Genomic DNA, 17037 nt, shown 5'->3' with positions numbered 1-17037 from the left:
TATAAAGACAGATTGTTTTTTGCCTATTAGCATATTTATGTTTAGAGTTTTAAAAAGTAAGATAGCAGCATTACTCCTATAATATCATTTTAAAAGTACAGAAAAACTAAAGATAGTCTAATAGCTAAAGGGAAGAAAGATATCCAACTAAACCAACTTTTTAAAAAGAGGTCAGAATAAGAGCTCAACCTGTGGTGGTGCAGTGGATAAAGCGTCGACCTGGAACGCTGAGGTCGCTGGTTCGAAACATTGGGTTTGCCTGGTCAAGGCACATATGGGAGTTGTTGCTTCCAGCTCCTCCCCTGTTCTTTCTCTCTCTCTCTCTCTCTCTCTCTCTCTCTCTTTCTCTCTCTCCTCTCTCTAATAAAAATGAATAAATAAAATCTAAAAAACAAAGAAGAGAAATAGCCTATTCTATAAGGTTTCTGTAATCTTGATTACAAACCTGAAAAGGTCATTTTGAGAAAAGAAACCTCAAATATCAAATAGTTGTAAATACAGTAAGCAAACTGAGGTTAAAAAAATTGGGGTTTATTCCAAAAATACAAGATGCAAGTTTGGCTCAACATTAGAAATTCCCCTATGTAATTAATTCAACACATTTCAGATTAAAGGGAAATATATATACATCATCTGTACATTATATATGATAGATATACATATTATATTTTCATATAATTGTTTCTAGATATATATGAATCCCAATAGATGGATAAAAAAGGGCATTCAATAAAATCCAACAACTGACACATGGTGAACACTCTTAGCGAACTAATAACAGAATAACACTTTGTTAACCTTAACATAACTGTATTGACAAAATCAGAGGAAATCACATTTTTTTAGGGAAAACTCAAAAGTATTCTCTTTAAAATAAAGAATGAGTCAGAATACCTGCTATCACCTCTCCTATTCAATATTGTATGTTAGGACTTAGCCCATTCAATAGCCATTAAAAGCAAGAGTTCTGGCCAGGAAGAAAAAAAAAACTCCCATTAGCCATGAATATGATTGTCTATACTGGAAACCCCAAAGATTATAGAAATGCATTATTAGAATTAGTAGAGGAGTTTAAGAATGTGGCTGAATTTAAAGTCGATTTACAAAAGTCAATTGCATTCTTCCTATATACTAGTAACAAACATTAAGGAAAGAAAAGTTAACAAACAATCCAATTTTAAAAAATGGGCAAAGGACCTAAATAGACAATTCTCCAAAGAGGACATACAGATGGCCAACAGATATATGAGAAGATGCGCAAGGTTACTAATCATCAGAAAAATGCAATTAAAACCAAAACCACAATGAGGTATCACCTCACACTTGTCAGAATGTCTATCATCAATAAATTCACAAACAAATGTTGTCGAGGGTGTAGAGAAAAAAGAACCCTCCTGCACTGCTGGTGGGAATGCAGATTGGTGCAGCCACTGTATAAAACAGTATGGAGTTCCCTCAAAAAATTATAAATGGGGCCCTGGCCGGTTGGCTCAGTGGTAGAGCGTCGGCCTGGCGTGCAGGAGTCCTGGGTTCGATTTCCAGCCAGGGCACACAGGAGAAGCACCCATCAGCTTCTCCACCCCTCCCCCTCTCCTTCCTCTCTGTCTCTCTCTTCCCCTCCCACAGCCGAGGCTCCATTGGAGCAAAGTTGGCCCAGGCACTGAGGATGGCTCCATGTCCTCTGCCTCAGGCACTAGAATGGCTCTGGTTGCAACAGAGTGACACCCCAGATGGGCAGAGCATCACCCCCTGGTGGGCTTGCCCTACCCGGTCGGGCGCATGAGGGAGTCTGTCTGACTGCCTCCCTGTTTCCAACATATATATATATATATATATATATATATATATATATATATATATATATATATATATATATATATATATAAATGGAACTGCCTTTTGACCCAGTGAATCGTAAAAAAAAAAAACGGCAACCCCATACCAAAAGAGATCAGATTATTGGTTACCAGTTTACCAGTGTTGAAGCTGGGGAAGTGGGGACATTGGATGAAGGTGATCAGACTGTACAGACGTCAGCTATAAAATATATACACAGTGGGGATATAGCATACAGCATGATGACAATTTAACACTGCTCTATAGAATATTTGAAAGCTACTAAGAGAACAAATCCTAAAAGTTCTCATCACAACTAAATAAACACTTTTTTATGATTATAGGAAGAAATGGATGTTAAGCAAACTTTTGTAAAGGAAGGGTTAGACTTCAACTTCAGAGACACGCTGCTATCAGGATAGAATATAGCATTGAATTCTAAGACTCCAGGACAGAGAAGAGTCAGTGACAAGGATTCTCCATGGGTCAGTCCAGCCCTTCTTGTCATAAATTTTTGGCCAAAGCCCCTTGATATCACTTGTTATGTACTGAAGGAAAAAAAACACTGCATTAATATCTGTCCATTATAATCAATTTTAAAAGTAAATGTTTTTCTCAAAACCACAAAACTCATTTTTAAGCCAAATACTCATGGCATGGAGTCTGTCTACCTTCTGTTTCCTTATTATCCACACCCTCACTCTCTTCTCTCAGCGGGACTGGCTGGGGGTGGGTGTGATACACAGATCTTTCCCCTCCCTCTCCTCAACACATCCTGATTACCAATGACCCTGTTGCTGATAACTTGCAAAATGGATTGAAAATAAGTTACTTTACTCAAAAAACTAAGCTCTTTTTTTCAAAATGATTTGGGAAAACACAGTAAAATAATACAAGTTTTTAAAGAAATTTTTAAAGTATTCTTCCAAGTGATTTTGCATACCTATCAAGTATACAAGTTATATTATCTAAGAGATATATTTCATATATGGTGATTATTTTTTAGGAAGATGGAACTTACCCTCCAAAGATGTACATAGCTAAATATTGGAAGATTGATGTTTCATATGTAAATATTACACCAAAAGGAAAAAATAAGCTGTGGGAATAACTCTTCTTAGACAAACCCATACAAAGTAGTAAATGACCAGGGCTTTGGGGTACAACATGTGATATTCACATGGAGCATACATAACTATATGATTCTGTTTATCTGTGTACAGAAACTGTTAGTATATTATTATATATAATAGAAAACCAGGGAGCATGCGACATAACAAACACAGAGAGAGATTCACGTGAGTCTCAGTGTTGAGACTATGTCCAAGTGGGTGAAAAGTTAAAACAACAGGAGTAATAATGTTGATGAACACTGATATTATTTGTTAATTTGGTTCCCATGTGCTAGATTTTAAGCTTAAATACTTTTCCTCATTTATTCTTCACATGAATCCTATGAGTTAATCCTATGAGTAATATCCCATTATTTTCATTTTACAGATGAGACTCTCTCAGATGTTTAAAGAACATTTTCAAAGTGATATGTTCAGTAATGTTGGACCTAAGGCACAAAGTTCAAGCCTTTTATATTAATAATAACATGATCTTTACTTTACACTGAAAACCCAGGAAAAGGGAAGAGTGATGTTATTGAAAAGAGGTCCCACGGCTCCCTCCGTAAGTTAGAAGGCACTTGGTTCTTAAAATATATGGGCTAGCTCCATTTTCCCTTCTGCTTTTCAGTTACAAAATAGAGTAACTCCATCACAACAAGCATTCTTCTAATATACAATCAAAAACCAAGAAATGTCACTGACTAATCAGTCACCAAATATGCCCTACATACCTTAGCAGTTGACCTAATCTTGAATTTGTTTGCAATGAAATTAGCACTGTAAAAAGCTGAAATTAATTATAATGGCAAAACTTTCAATAGGAGTTAAATGTAAGAGCAGTGATTAAAAAAATACTTGTCAAAGTATAAACAAAATGTTGAACAACAGAAAAATGTGTATTCACACTTAGGAAAGGGTGCCATATAAGTTAAGAGAACATAAACTATGAAATCAGATCAAACCAGCTTTTAATTGTTTGTACATTTTCTATAGAAAATGTGTGACTTGGGACATGTTAAATAACCACTGTTCACCTCGGTAATAGGGTGATGCTAACAGTTAACACCAAGTTTAAAATCTCATGTTTTTAACTATATGAAAGTATATCCCTTATTAAACAAGTGTCTCTGATCTAAGCATAAATTCCAGGCATCAGGCTCTTTATGTCTAGTGGTGCCATGATCTTCAACAAGCATTTACCATGGCTCAAACCAGAAAGAGGAAAGGAGAATGGAAGAGAACATTAGGAAGCTTTCATGGCTGGGTATAAAAATGAAATGCTTACTTTCACTCCCATTCCACTGGTGACAACACAGACCAGAAGCTTCGTGTCCCATTTTTTAGATAAAACAAACAATATAATATTGTGAGCCATGGAAGAAGCTCTCACAAACTCTGCCAGAGCCTGAATTTGCCCATTTGTGAAACTGGGAAGAAAACCTATTTCATAGTGTTTTTGTGAAGGTTGATGGAGAAGAATCCATGTTGCAAACTTACAAGTGTTTCCACATTGTAAATATTCACTATGGAATAACCTTTCTTGGTCATTGCACTAACTCATCTCAGGAGCAAACATGATGAGTTTCTAGAAACAAAAATTGAATTAAAAAAAAAAAAAAGACATTCTGAGAATACTGTAATTATCCTCAACTCACACCAATCTGCTCCAGAGTCTGCTCATCCATTCAGTACAAAATATATGGTAGACCTACTACCCACCACAGACTATGCTCAGCATTCAGGATACAACAAAGGGGAGGGATAGTGCATCCTTGAGGAGCTTACTCTACTAGAGAAGGCAGAGGCATGGACAGAAGCTATGACACAGTCATTTAGGGAAGATGAAGAAGAAAGTAAGTAATGTACTAAGCAGATTTCTTGTCAATAATTATCCTGAGAGTGACCTAAGAGCACATAGCCATGGACGCAATGAAAATCTACTAAACTAACCTGTGATGAAGTCTGAGAAGGAATCCTGAAAGAGGTGTGTGTGTGTGTGTGCTTGTGCATGTATGTGTTGTGGTCAGTGATAGGGACAGGTGAAGAGTAAAGAATTATACATAAGCATAGGGCATAAAGAAACAGACAGACAGCCCTGGCCAGTTGGTTCAGCAGTAGAGTACTGACCTAGTATGTGGAAGTTCTGGGTTTGATTCTTGGTCAGGGCACACAGGAGAAGGAACCATCTGCTTCTCAACCTTCCCCCCCACACCCCCCACTCCTGCAGCCATGGCTCAATTGCTTTGAGAGTGTTGGCTCCAGGCTCTGAGGATGGCTCCATGAAGCCTCTGCCTCAGGTGCTAAAAATAGCTCAGTTGTGGCCATGTCCCCAGATGGGCAGAGCATCGCCCCATAGGGGACTTTCCAGGTGGATCCCAGGCAGGGCATATGTCTCTATCTCCTCTTTTCTCACAAGAAAAGAAAGAAAGAAAGAAAGAAAGAAAGAAAGAAAGAAAGAAAGAAAGAAAGAAAGAAAGAAAGAAAGAAAGAAAGAAAGAAAGAAAGAAAGAAAGAAAGAAAAAGAAGGGAGGGGAGGGAGGCAGGGAGGGAGGGAAGGAGGGAGGGAAGGAAGGACCTATACATGAACCATTAATATTCAGAGATAGCAGAAACAGAGGTTCAGAACATATTGTATGATGTTTTAGGACCAGTTAAGAAACAGGTGCATTGTTTGCCCATTCATTATTTAATAACATGCTATTTAGTTTCCAAGTGTTTGAGTATTTTTCAGTTTTTCTGTTGTGGTTGATTTCTAGTTTCATGCCATTGTGATCAGAGAAAGTGCTTGATATGATTTCAATCTTCTTAAATTTGTTGAGATCACTTTTGTGCCCTAACATGTGGTCTATTCTAGAGAATGTACCGTGAGCACTTGAAAAGAATGTATATTCTGATGTTTTAGGGTGAAAGGTTCTGAAGATATCTATTAAATCAAGTTGATCTAATATGTCCTTTAAGTCTGCTGTTTCTTTGTTAATTTTCTTTCTTGAGGATCTATCTATTGATGTTAATGGGGTATTGAAATCCCCTACTATTATAGTATTGCTGTTGATCTCGCCCTTTAAGTCCATCAAAGTCTGCTTTATATATTTAGATTCTCCTATATTAGGTGCGTAGATATTTATAACAGTTATATCTTCCTGTTGGATTGCTCCCTTTATCATTATGTAGTGACCTTCTTTATCTATTACTATAGTCTTTGTTTTAAAGTCCATTTTGTCTAAGTATTGCTACCCCAGCTTTCTTTTCATTTCCATTTGCATGAAATATTTTTCTCCATCTTTGTATCTTCAGTCTATGTGCATCTTTTGATTTAAGGTGTGTCTCTTGTAGACAGCAAATGTATGGGTCCTGTTTTCTTATCCACACAGCTACCCTATGTCTTTTGATCAGATCATTTAATCCATTTACATTTAAGGTTATTATTGATATGTAATTGTTTATTGCCATTTTATTCTTTAAAACTGTATTCCTCTTTTGCTATATTCTTTTTCTCCTTTGATCTGTTTACAACAGGTCCCTTAGAATTTTTTGCAGCCTTGGTTTGGTTGTAGTGAATTTCTTGAGGGTTTTTTTTGTCTGTAAAGCTTTTTATTTCTCCTTCAATTTTAAATGATAGCCTTGCTGGATAAAGTAGTCTTGGTTGTAGGCTCTTGTTCTGCATTACTTTGAATATTTCTTGCCATTCCCTTCTGGCCTCAAGTGTTTCTGTTGAGAAGTCAGAAGTCATCCTTATGGGGGCTCCTTTTTAAGTGATAGTCTTTTTTTCCTCTAGCAGCTTTTAATATTTTCTCTTTATCACTTAGCTTTGGTATTTTAATTATGATGTGTCTTGGTGTTGATTTCTTTGGGTTTCTCTTTAATGGAGTTCTCTGTGCTTCCTGAATATGTGGGATGTTTTCCTGCCTTAATTGAGGGAAGTTTTCAGCTATGATTTGCTTGAACAAAGTCTCTATCCCTTGTTCTTTCTCTTCTTCTTCAGGAACTCCTATGATGCGGATATTATTTCTCTTCATGTTGTTACAGAGCTCTCTTAGAGTTTCCTCAGACTTTTTGAGTCTCTTTTCTTTTTTCTGCTCTGCTTCCATGCCTTTATTTATCGTGTCCTCTAACTCACTGATTCGATTCTCCACTTCATTCGTCCTGCTTTTAATTCCTTTCATTGTGTTCTTTATTTCAGATATTGTATTTGTCATTTCTGACTGATTCTTTTTTTATTATTTCAATATCCTTTTTTATATTTGCTATCTCTTTATTTAGGTGTTCGTAATGACCATCTATTGTTGTTCTAATATCTTTGAGCATCTTAACAATCGTTATTTTAAACTCTGCATCTGGTAATTTGGTTATATCTGATTCATTTAGGTCCTTTTCTGGGGATTTCTCTTGGTTCATTTGTGGTGCATTTCTCTGCCTTCGCATTTTCTCTGCGTAAAGGAAGGTTTTGGCCACTGGAGTCCACTGGGTATGGCCTCTGTTCCCTAGGTATTGTCTGTCTGCAGGCCTGCCACCCCCTCTTTTGTTGCTGCCTAGGGCTTTTGGGATTGTGCATTGCCGGTGCCTGCCCACAGGGGCTGTTGCTGTGGTTTCCACCTCTTCTTCACAGGAGTGGCTGTGATCATGTGCTTGGGTGCACAAGCCTTGGTGGACGTGAGCTGCAAAGTATAGAATTGTGACAACAATTCCAGTGCCATGCGGACTTTTCCTGGGTGTGGACTTTTCCTGGACTCCTGCTCCTTGTGACAGCTCCTAACAGACTGAACTGGGTTTGGGTTGCATTTTTCAGGGATTTGGCCTGGTGATGGTGCCACCTTGGACTTGGTGAACATGTTAAGCGCACCACTCTTTTATATATATATGACTGGATAAAGAAGATGTGGCATGTGTACACCATGGTATACTATTCAGCCATAAGAAATGATGACATCGGATCATTTACAACAAGGTGGTGGGATCTTGATAACATTATATGGAGTGAAGTGGGTGGATCAGAGAAGACCGGGAACTGCATGGTTCCATGCATTGGTGGGACATGAGGGCGGGACTAGGAGACACGGACAGGAGTGTGGTGGTTATGGAGTGTGGGAGAAGAGGGGGGGGGGAGGGGAGGAGGAGAGGTGTGGAGAGGGCTGAATAGAGGGTGACGGAGGACAATCTGGCTTTGGGTGATGGGTATGCAACATAATTGAATGACAGGATGGCCTGGACGTGTTTTCTTTGAATATATGTACCCTGATTTATTGATGTCACCCCATTAAAAGTAATAAAAATTTATTTATAAAAAAAAAAAAGAAACAGGTGCAATTCAACCACTGAAAGGCAATAAACTTCTCGGCTAGAGCAAGACAAGAAGGAAAAGAAAAGAAAGAACATCAGATAAATTTAGAAAGTAACATCAGCGGGACGTAGTTATTGATTGAAAGAGTGATCTGACGAAGAGTCTACCTGAAACGACTGAGTGCGCAGTGTCACTGTTAGGATACAGGATCAGGAGAAGGGACCTCTCTCAGATTATGTGAAGAGCACCTTTAATGCACTGACTTGGAAATACCATTGCAAATGTTCACATAGGAAAATTCAGCAAGAGGTTGAGCATGTAAGTCTGAAACTCAGAAAAGTAATTTAGGGGGCAATCAAAAAATCATTATTATTTAAGTTGTTCTGATATCTTATTCCTTGCTGATACTGGCTTTAAAAATAATTTTAACATTTTATTGGTTTTAAAAAGTGATAGAAAATTGGGGAACTTACAATCAGGCATATTAAAGTCTTTAAGGGAAAAATGATGAGAAGTGGAGAGCAAGCCTCTTCAGAAGCGGTTTCCTACAAGACACTGACCTAGGTGGGAACTGCTCCCACTGCTAGGAGGCCCTCGGGGCAGAGACACCTCAGCAGCAGTAAGGTGCCAGATGTTAATTTCTAAGTACCATTCCAATAAGAATAGCTGGGGCTGTCTGAAGAAACTGCAGTTTCATAGGCCAGAGAAGGAAAATGCAAAGTTAATCAGGAACATTAACATTAATAACACAGTGCGAGGAAGTAACACAAGAAAAAGAAAGTTTGAGGACACATCAAAAGGTCACAGGAACCAACCTAAAAGAATTGACTATTGTTGGAAAAATCTGAGCAACAAAATAAATAAGAACAGTATTGGATTGAAATCCAAAGAATAAAATAAATATTGATGAGTCCATACTGATGCAAACTAATGGCTAAATAAGCAAATAATAAGAGAAGGGGTACATTGTCCACAGGGAAGAATTTCAAATAAGAAATCTAGAAGATGAGAGAAATCTCCACTAGAAACCATAGCACTGTAGCTGCAGTCAAACTCCACTGAACTGATGAAATGAGTGGAACAGACTCTGAGGCTAACCAGGATAGTCACAAAGCCTAACTCTCTCCTCAAAATCACTTATTAATTAATGTGGTGACTTCAACTCAAGGCCAAAAATTTAGTGATACTCCTCCCTTCAGGTGGTAGAGGTCAATTTCCTTCCCCTTGAATACAGCTTGTACATAGTGACTTTATTCTAATGAACAGAGTATGGACAAGGAAAACATAATAACTTCACAGTGGAGAAATTCCGGCAAACACCACCTTCACTAAAGTGATCAAAGTCAACATCACCAATGATAAGTCACGTTGGTGTCACGTACCCCAATAAGACATGGATGATGAAAAGAACACTTCACTTTAGCCATAATCCAAGTCTAATCATGAGAAAGCTTCCAAAAAATAATTCTACAAACTACCTGACCAGGACTCCTCAAAGTGTCACTGTCACAAAGAACACATATCTCTAAGGAGATATGATGACTAAATGTGGTGTCCTGGGATGCTAAAATATGAAAAGGAGATGAAAAACTGGTCAAATCTAAAGAAAGTCTGTTAGTTAATAGTCTCATAGCAATGTGCAAGGTAGTGAAATGCCCCTTACTTTTGAAAAGGGTACCGTAGTTATATAAAATGTTAACATTAGGGCAATTGGGGTGAAAATGACAGAGGAATGCTATCTACTCTCTTTACAACTCTTCTATAAAATAAAAACTTATCTCAAAATAAAAAGTTTAGAGAACACCAGACTGAGAAAACTTTGGAGATCACTAAAGGACTCAGTGATGTGAGAAAATCAAACCATCCCTGCATGATTACCACACTAAGGCTAATTCTCTGCTGTGTGAATCACATCTTGCAGTCAAAAGAGGGTCAGGCTCAGAAACAACTCTGCACAGTAGATGACCACATCAATTTCAGCAGATTTCCAGAAACCCAACCCTCACATACGAGCACAGTAAGAGAAAAGCATTTATTTCCCTCAAACATCCCCTACCACTTCCCAGTACTGTGCTCTCCCAGGGATCCTTGTAGTTTCTCTACCTGACACCTCTACAGAGCCTCATGTAGTGAAGCAAAGGAAGGCAGTGCAATGATCTATTCTTTCAATCATTCAACCTATTATTCATTGAGCATATGTGATGTGCCCAGCTTTATTCAGTCTAGGAGACTGGAACACGTTGATGTTATTTCAAATTGAAATAAGGCAACAGAGACCACCAATCCCTGATTATTCAGATGAAGAAACTGAGGTCTCAGATTAAATAACTTAACCAAGGTCACACAGCACATTACTGACAGAAGTAGACTAGAAACCAGTTTCTTTTTCAGCAACTTTCTTCTCAACCCAAACGCTGCTTCTGGTTTGAGGAAAGAAACCGAGAAAGGTAAGCAATGTGTCCATTACCTTTGTAACTAGAAAAGAATTCTCCAACCTGAAAAGGGGACTTAAGATCATCCTAATTATTTATTTAAAGAGCTCTTCCTTCCAGCAACCTTTATTCCAGGAACCTTAAAATCACAATGTTTAAAGATCAGAAAAACCCTGTTAGGTAAATCTCATAATTGTTTTACTTCTTTTATTTTTTTTCCCTAAGAAGGAGAAACTTGGGTTCCAAAAGGTTAAATGTTTTTCTGAGCTCATTTACTGAGATAGTGACAAAGCTGAAAATAGAAGTCCTCGATTCCTCCTGTTTGCCTTATTTCACCTCGTGCACCACTCTGAATTAAACTCTGCTCTTCTGTAGTACTCCTACGACCAGAGGAAGGTGTCCGGATGCCTGCAGGTGCAGGCAGGCAGGGCCAGTGGAGTGCTATTACACAGGTACAAAACTTACAACCTGTTCAGCATGGACATTTTTTATTGAGAGAACATTTTCACTGATTTCTATGCCGTTCCGGTCTCTTAGTTTCTCTGAACCCGAGTTTCCTCACCTGTGAAAGGAGTAAATAATACCTATCATTGTAGTTATTGTGTGGATTATTTGATATAATCAAATAACTGATATGCTAGCACAGTATCTGTATATGCTATATTAAGTTTACCTTCTCTTTCTCCATTAATTTTAACCTTATAAATCAAATTTGAAATACGAGATAACTGAGCGAGAGTTATTTGTAGTTACGTAAATATGAATACATAAAGGAGGAAATTAAATATTTGATGAATGAAGTTTTCTAGAAACATTTTGATTGTCATATAAGTGCAGATGTTGAGCCCATAATATGTTACATATCAAAAAATATGAATCTTTGATTTGATACACATGAGGCAAAATATATCATCTGGTATAGTGTAAGTGAAATTTTTCTGAGCAGATTAACCTAATATAAATATTTGAATGTTAATATTTAAATAAATTGAGCAGATAAAAATGTTTTATTAATTAATGTATAATTCACTAATGAGGACTAATTATAGACTATCAATAAAGTACACTACAATAAATTCTGTTTCTTAAAGTACATAGAAGAAAATATTTTAGAAACTTTACATTCGTGTAAATTCTTATTTTTCTTAACATTCATCCAAAGACTTCCATATGGTAGGAATTATAAGCTTTTTTTTTCTCAGAGGATCATTCTTTTTAGATTTTTGTTTATTGATTTCAGAAAGAGAGAGTGAGACAGAGAGAAAGGCAGGGAGAGGGAGGGGTGGGAAGCACTAACTCGCAGTTGCTTCTCATATGTACCTAGATCAGGCAAGCCAAGAGTCTTGAACTGGTGAGCTCAACGTTCCAGGTCGTTGCCTTACCCTCTGAGTCACCACCAGTCAGGCCATTTCCTTAAATAGGTTAATCATCTCCCTTTCAACTTTGAAACAATAAATGTATTTGGAAATCTAGTCTTTCATGAATAAGAGAGGGCAAATTAAAATGATTTCTCATCAATTTAAAAACTCCATTTTCTTAGTTGTTTTTATTTCAAAGCACACTTCCTTTGGGAAAAGATTGTGTGACTCAATTTTGAACTCACCTAAAATGTTAAAAAGACAGGAAATAATCAAAAATTAAAAACCACGTAAAAACTTACTTTAATTTTTTATTACTTATTGATTTTTGAGAAAGAGGGGAAGGGAGAGAGACAGGAACATCAATCTGCTCCTCTATGTGCCTCAACTGGGAACTGAACTGTCAACCTCTGTGCTTTGATAGAATGCTCTAATTAACAGAGCTATCCAGTCAAGGAATTTTTTTTTTTTAATTTTTTCAGTGAGTATTATGGGTCAGCCTGTGATAGGATGGTTCAACATGTCTTAATCACCATGATGAAAGGTAAAACATAGTAATCATGTTTTTTTCCTTCCAGAATTCACCACTGAAATCTAGATGTGTCCATATTTAGGCACTCACACTTTCCTAATTTTAAAAAATGCACCTGTAGCAAAATTTCTTCTGCAAAGGGACAGAACCAGCTGGAGAGAGAGTGACAATTAAGCCTGATTGGATGATTCAGCAATAAAAATAGGAAGTTAGCTGTTTGAGAATGCGTGAGCTCCCAAGAACTGGATTGTCAGGATGGTGCTCTTTGAAAGAAAGTAAGAGAAAGTGAAAATTAGGCCATGAACACAAACAAGAGGTTAAGTTTTTCGGCTAATGGCAAAACCAAAATGTCTGATATTAAAAGAGCAGATCAGAAGACATTGTGCATGACCTTATAAAGTCCTCGAGATCTGTGTCATAAGTGATCAACAGAACAACCATAATTCATCATCAGAGCTCAATTCAGCCTGCCTTCAGAGAGATGATAACTCTGGCTCCTTCTTGCTCCTGCCAGGGAGAAATGTCTAGCCTTTCTGCAGGAATACATCCCTCCTCCTCTTCTTCTTGCTAACCCTTTCTCATCACTCAAAACGCCATTCCTGTCCTGATCACACATTCCCAGGGAAGACTTACTTTATTCTTCAGATTAGGTCAGTCTCCTCTCTTAAATAGAGCACTTTGTAAATGCTATTTCCTCCATCAGGGTACACAGTCCAAGAATGTATCTGTTTAACTTTAATATTTTTAATCTGTATCTTCTACACCATTAATCAGAGGAGATCCTGTATCTATCTATCTCTTTGACCACAGCAAACCTTGAGTATGTACTCCGTAAATATTCATTGTTCAATGAACAAATCCTGAACAGAGAACAATGAGGCTGAAACGCAACCTCACCCGGTTAGTTCCGTTGTTTTGGACAAGTTCACTTGGCCTCTTTGTGTCTAAGTTTCCCTAAGATCACCTTTATCTCTAAAATTCTAAACTTTAACAAATAGGTTACATAAATTCTAAGCTTTAACGAATAGTTTATACCTTGACATAGACAGGAGATTCACCAACACCTTTAATCTTAAATACTATAATATTACTATCCCACATTCATTTCCTTCCCATCCTCTAGTATTTCACTTGGAAGTAGACAAAGGGAGCTCCCCTTTGCATGTAGGAGAAACATCCAGTGATTGAAGTGAAACTTTCATCCTATTCTAATTCTAAAGAGTGATGAGGTAATTTAAACACTCAATAAATAATGAATATAAAACTAGTAAGTTGTAGACATTGTTCTGGGTGGAGGACAAAATAATAAGTAAACCAAGGTCTCATTTTTCACAGAGCTTTCATTCTGGGGGAAGCATGGCAAACAAATGTATAACATATTGAGATTGTGATGAGTGTTACGAAGAAAAAATAAAACAGAGCAGCAGGGCAGACAGAGAACAGTAGGGGAGAAGGTCACTGTCTTATGTAGGGTCGCCACGGAAGCACTCACTGGTAACTTGACTTTCGAGTAGAGATCTAAAAGGAGTGACAGATGAGAGAATATCAGGTGGAAAACAAAACCATTCTAGATAAAGGGGAAGAAACTGGTGCAAAAGCCACGAGCCGAGGGCATTATTGGCAAAGTTCTTGGTACAGCAGGGAGACAGTGTGTCTCGAGGGAAGTAGCGCAAGACAGGGCAGCAGAGATGAGATTACAGGAGCAACCGGGGAGTCAGATAATGTAGGACATGGTGGGCCTTTTCACGGGACTGCAGCCATTGGGCAGTTGGGAGCCAGGAGGTGACCTTATTTGACTTAGGTGTCCAAAGGAATGCTCTGGCAGCAATGTGAAAAAATCAGCCCAAAGGGCACGAGGGTCGAAGTTAGGAAATCACTGAGGAGGTGTTACAATAACCCAGGTGGGACAATGGTCGCTTGAAACAGATGGTAAAAGTGGAACTAATTAGAAATGGTCAGATTCCAGATCTGTTTTGAAATAGAGCCAGCATATTGGGCACAGTGGGAAAACGCAGTCAAGTAAGCGATGGGCTGGGATGGGAGGGGCTGGGACAGTGAACAGATGCTTAAAGGGGAGTTAGAGGTCAAAGGCACTTCCTCGCAGAGATCTCTAGCCCCACAGGGCCCAGTGGGGGGCACAGGGGCTATGAAGGGGCCAGAGAGGAAGTCTTAGCAGTGGGTGCAGGGACCACACGGGGACAGGAAGCACATGGCAGTCTGGTCTCTTGCGTTTCCCGAAGCAGGTAGGTGGGGACACGCTGTGGGATGACGTCTCAGGCCCACTGTGGTGACGAGGCTGTGAGTCAGCTCGGGAGGAAGTAGGCCACTTCTTGCCAGGAGCCTGTGCTGCCCAGAAATGACTGGGATCACATGCTCACTCTCCTGACGAAAGTGTTGTCCTTGGTTTTCCTCATGGAAATGCTGGATCTATTTGAGGTCCTGGGTTGTATGCGAGTGTTATATAACATGCTTAGGGAGGATGCACCTTCTGCTACAGCAGGTGCAGACACAAGGGAGACCACCCAGTTCCCAGGCTCCCTTAGCTCGTATTTTCCTAACACCTCCCACCAGCACCCTCTGGCCACCCAGCGCCCGCATGTAGTACAGGGCGGTGTGTCTTCACCTCCACGGTGCTTCTGGTCTTAATTAGGCACGAAATGGAAAAATGTGCAGAGATCTAATTAATGTTTTTACCTCTAAAATCAGGGAATGCAGAACACGCAGCTAGGAAGGAGAAAATGTTTTTTAAAAAGCCAAAACTACTGATTCTTGGAAGCATAAAAGGGTAGGAAAAAAGCACCCATCAATAACACATTCGTAAAATATACTAATGCAATGCCAATAAAATAAAACTGCAAAATTACATTGAGCTACATAAGCCTTTGTGAACTTTGTGAAATGAATTACTTCATTACGTACACCTAAATGTGATATGTAAATATTTCAGTACATTAGGCCATTATTTCAATTCCTCTGTAGAATTATCTCTCTGACCTTGTTTACATACAACACATATTTCCAGCAAAAAGAAGAAAATTTTGGAACAATACAGGGAAAAATTTTATATTTGTGATTCCTAGAATTCCTTCTGTGTGCTGGGCACTGTGTTCAGGCCCTGTCCTGGGCTCTGTATGGATAGGCTAGCGCTTCCCACATTTCTAACGTTCCCATGTGCTATCTATGACCCCTAGGATACAGACAGGGAAATGGAGGCTTTGCAAGGTTGCAGAGCTCAAAAGAAGCAGAAACAAAATTTCAACCTAATCATGCGTCCATCACAATGCTGCCACTTACCAATTTTATGATAATTGCAAAAGACTACTCATGTCAAAGGCAAATAAACATCTAATAATGCTTCTTTGTTGAAAATAATGACATGACTCTCTAGACCCATAGTTCCGAATATTGATGCAGAAATCACTGAAATACCACAAGCAGCTGTGGCTGCTCCCAGAAAGCATCCTTCTGCCATGTCCACTGAGCATTCACCGTGTGTCAGGTGCTGTGTAAACACTGGGAATTCTAGACTAATACGGGACAGTAAGTTTCTTACTCTAAATGCAGAGCAACAAACCAGAAAACATATAATCAAAACCACTCTGAGTGTCGAGAAGGACAGAGCCATCCCAGTGCGAAGGTGAGTGGAGAGGGTGTGACATCACCAATGGTGTTCAGGAAATACCTCTCTGAGAAGGGAGCATCCCAGCAGAGTTTCGGGAGACAAAGAATGCAACCAATGCAAAACTTCCTAACAGAGGACTAAGGAAGAAAGTGGAATTTAACAAAGTCCATGAACGGCCTGCAAAGAAGGGGAGTTGCAGCAGCTGAGTGTGGAGCGGTGAGCAGGGCCCGGATCGTGCAGGGTGCTGATGGTCAACCTAAGAAATTTAGACTTGATTAAAAGTCATTGAAAGGTTTTCATCAAGATTCAGAGGAGTTACTAGATCCAATTTGGAAAAATAAAAAAAAGGTAAAGCAACGTCATAGGAAGGATTAAATGTGTGAAAATCTGGGTTCATTCATTTGTCTACACTTCTACACCAAATATATTTCTCAAAGTCAAACACTGAAGAGCTGATGCTGCGTAAGATGACTGCCTTCGGGCAGTGAGGACTACAGCACTGTGACTAGTATTTCTGATTTCGTCTTGTTCTTCCTCTCTCTGTGACAGGTGTCTTTTTGGTAACTGACACTGAAATGTAGAACCAGTAAATTCAGCCCTCCTTCATTCCGAGTCACGAGAAGGCTTCACAGCTAAAGTTACACGTCTCACTGCTCTCCCACAGTAATCAGGATGTGAAGGAACGCATGTGATGGGTTTGCGTCCTGACACTGGACGCACGATGCTCTCTGCACTTGCTTTAAATTGAGCCATCACTCCACATGCTTCTCTGTGAGCCAGGCACAGCCATGGTGAGTTTCCCACTGATCTCTGCAAGCAGAAGTTTTCTACTGATGGTCCCTCTTACATGTCCAGTGACACAAA

General features: G+C 38.9%; 1 protein-coding gene and 1 long non-coding RNA gene across 3 annotated transcripts in view; one reads left to right on the top strand and one right to left on the bottom strand.

Annotated features, from left to right (window-relative positions):
* The window catches only part of HCN1 (hyperpolarization activated cyclic nucleotide gated potassium channel 1), a 338266-nt gene that overhangs the window by 245195 nt on the left and 76034 nt on the right, over window positions 1-17037 (bottom strand). The window lies entirely within an intron of this gene.
* On the top strand, window positions 11089-16933 carry LOC136389067 (uncharacterized). Its single transcript, XR_010748254.1, has 3 exons — window positions 11089-11113; window positions 12502-12563; window positions 16723-16933. It is a non-coding gene; the product is annotated as an uncharacterized lncRNA (long non-coding RNA).

Source organism: Saccopteryx leptura, chromosome 1, assembly GCF_036850995.1.
Source record: "Saccopteryx leptura isolate mSacLep1 chromosome 1, mSacLep1_pri_phased_curated, whole genome shotgun sequence".
NCBI lineage: Eukaryota > Metazoa > Chordata > Mammalia > Chiroptera > Emballonuridae > Saccopteryx > Saccopteryx leptura.
The sequence above is the reverse complement of the archived record's forward strand: the minus strand, read 5'-3'. Positions and strand labels throughout refer to the sequence as shown.